At 28.8% G+C, this 3,284-nt stretch overlaps 1 long non-coding RNA gene across 1 annotated transcript; it reads right to left on the reverse strand.

Annotated features, from left to right (window-relative positions):
• Nucleotides 1-1,240: 1,240 nt before the first annotated feature.
• On the reverse strand, nucleotides 1,241-2,833 carry LOC134265897 (uncharacterized). Its single transcript, XR_009991852.1, has 3 exons — nucleotides 2,570-2,833; nucleotides 1,919-1,994; nucleotides 1,241-1,457 (listed from the first exon to the last, which is right to left on the reverse strand). It is a non-coding gene; the product is annotated as an uncharacterized LOC134265897 (long non-coding RNA).
• Nucleotides 2,834-3,284: the final 451 nt, after the last annotated feature.

Consider the following 3,284-nt stretch of genomic DNA (forward strand, 5'->3'; position numbering starts at 1 on the left):
TGTCTTTTGATTCGTTCAGAATACATATATCACCATAACACTTGCACAAATGTACGTTTAGCCGAAAGACATCCCCATCATCTTGTCAGAAAAATATTTTGCATGTAAAGTGTATCTTGATTTGGAATAAATATGAAAAATAAAAACAAAACAAAAAAAACAAAACATGATATTTAAAAAACATCCAGGTAAAGGCAAGGGTTTAACATCTCATTACATGCACATTTTGGTGCAATTAAGGCATAATTTAATGTACTTCACATTAAAATAAACATATTCATTATAGAATTCATGTTTGATCCGAAAAATAATGTTTATGAAAATAAGATTTTTTTTATTTATCCGTAAATGAAAGAGCAGCGTTGACATATATATGGACTATACAGAGTTCTCATTAACTTCTAAAGTACACAGGCAACTTAGCCACATATGATTCTCATATGAGTATCATATGATTCTCATATGATTGGTTTCATAGAAAAAGGGCATCATATGTGAATCATATGAAGCAAATCATATGATTTACATATGATCTACATATGTGAATCATATGAAAATAACTACATATGATTTTCATATGAATGATTGAAGTGTGTTTCAAGCCATTTACATATGAGAATCATATGAAAAGGGTGTCATATGTAAATCATATGAAACACTTATGTGTGTTTCAAGCCATTTACATATGAGAATCATATGAAAAGGCCATCATATGTAAATCATATGAAACACTTGTGTGTTCTTTTTCAATATTTTTCACATTCTTGTACACATTTAAAAATCAGATATTTCTGCTTTAGATGAAAATTCATTACATTATAATGATCTATCTTCATTGGTTAAATATTTTAAAATATCTTAACATGCTTACACAACTTTTTTTGATAAAATTATTTTCATCAAGAGAAATAACTTATTTTTCACAGTGTACATTCTAAACAAGAAAATATACAAACAAGTCAGTAGCATTTATCGATACATGCATTTAACATATTCTAACATGAGTACAAATTATAAGATTTCAGCAAAATGATTTAGTAGTTAAACATGTATACTGTACATGTACAAATGAATAACATAATTAGTTCATGTATAAAAATACCATATGACATGAAAGTGTCCAAAGCAAAATTGAAATATCAGCAATAACATTTGTCATGTATTCTCTATTGTAAATTTATGAAAAATCAAGTTATTGTTTATCATAGCAAACAATAAGAATATGGGAAATTTTCACAGCTCAAATTCAGACAAGATTGTGTACATCCTCCCCATTTCATGATTATTCCATATATTTCCTTGTTCTTTTTCCTTTTGTATCTTTCAATTTTTTTAGTTGTCCTCCCTTTGATCTTCCTTGACCATTTTGAAAATCTCTTTGAACTGTACCGTACCAAAAATGAATATCCACCACTTCTCCTCTTCCTGAACAATTTCTTTGTGGCACAGAATGGTCTCTACAAAAATTTCGAAAGTAAAAATAAAATAATTCTTAAATTCTATGAGTTATAAAAGTTACTTAGGTATAATCAGCAAACAAATGTATGCCCAATTCACTGAATCAGATATGATACAAGATAAAACTAATGTTATATATGTTATACTAGGTGTTTTGAGGAATCCTATGATGTAATTTGCAAAACAATTACACTATTGAAAGATAAAATATGCTTCATAATGAAATCATAAAAAGCAATTTTGTGTTATTTTGACAATTAAATTTGGAATGTTCAAACAGTATATATTAATTCAGATTGTCAAAAAATTAAGAAGATTCTGATACAAATACATGTATATTATTTTTGGACAAAAAATACTACAGACAAGTAGACAGGCAGAAAAACAAACATTGTGATTCCAAGATATCTCAAACTTTTGGGAAGACTATAACAAAGTTTATTTAACAGTGTGTAGTTACCTTAACTTTGAAGCAAGCCTTGGATCTTGGGATTTGTTCTTAAAATATCTTATGAGAGGCTGACTGTATATTGAACCTGTAAGACAAATACTCACAGTCTCACACAGTAGATATTTTCTAATAATACATTTAATTAAAACTTAAACTATTAAAAAGAGAGAGTACAAGTTTGTAGGTTCTCTATAGTCTTAAATATATCTAACAATAGGCATGCGCACCATTCACTAGTGTTGGGGGGGGGATAATTGTCAGTCAATGAATACATAGATGTAAATATTCAATGGATTAGCTAGCTGATGTTCTTTCAACACACATGCACATGTATTTAAACCGTCACTGTTATAAATTTTTAGTTGAAATTCAAAAATCCAATTTATCCCCCCTCTCCCCAAAAAGTTATTGTATACTATATAGTTTCATAGCCTTTACAGCCAGCAAAATGTATTCATACTTTGCATATTTTAAGTGCACTGGATTAAAATTATAATTGTAGAATAAAATTTCTAGAGTATTGAGTTGAATTTATATTTGATGAAGCCTTGCAAACAATGTAGAATTATAAAAGAACAAAAAAAAAAATAATAAAGAAATATTTTGTCATAAAGAGACATTAAATTACAGATACTTTGATTTTTTAGTATTTATTTTTACCTTCAATATTGTGATGATGCAATCGTCTGTCAAATCAGCTTCAGGATTAATCGCCAGTCTTATCAGCTTCGGGCTCTTTGGACTGAAAAAAAAACAGCTCCGTGACACTGAATTCAAGTTGCCGAATGCATCTATAGGTCATAAGTTGTCATTTAGTTGAATAAGAAATCCGGACTTGATAACGATCTCAACATACATAACGCTAACTGACATACAAGGTTTCTACTTTCACTTTCATATCAGTACGTAACAAAACGAAAACAAATTCAAGTTTAAAAAAGTAATAGATCTAATGCCTTTAGCCTAACATGTAATGTTTACATTCATTCAGAAACAAATTTAATCCAAACTTACTTACAGATCACGAACGTTAGGTTTACGAAATGCATGCAAGTATTGAAGTAATAAGAATATTATATAGAAAGTTCATACGCACCATAATGAAATGATATTGAAACAATATGAATCAAAAGTCTTTTAAATAATATAATGTTAGGAGATCACTTGCTTTTTCCAAACACCCAACACGTCTGCTGCAGCAGTGACGTCAAAAATGACGTATATTTTCATCCGATAAAAGACAAAACCGGCCCCGGAGAAAAATACGGAATTATTTTAAATGTACTTCGCCAAACCCAAAAGATTTAAAATGAAAAGCAAATTAATTTATTCTTTATCTATTTTGCCTGGGAAATGCATCATAACAGAAAAAAAA

Source organism: Saccostrea cucullata, unplaced genomic scaffold (assembly GCF_032062105.1).
Source record: "Saccostrea cucullata isolate Sc308-1 unplaced genomic scaffold, CSIRO_AGI_Scuc_v1 ctg1033, whole genome shotgun sequence".
Lineage (NCBI taxonomy): Eukaryota > Metazoa > Mollusca > Bivalvia > Ostreida > Ostreidae > Saccostrea > Saccostrea cuccullata.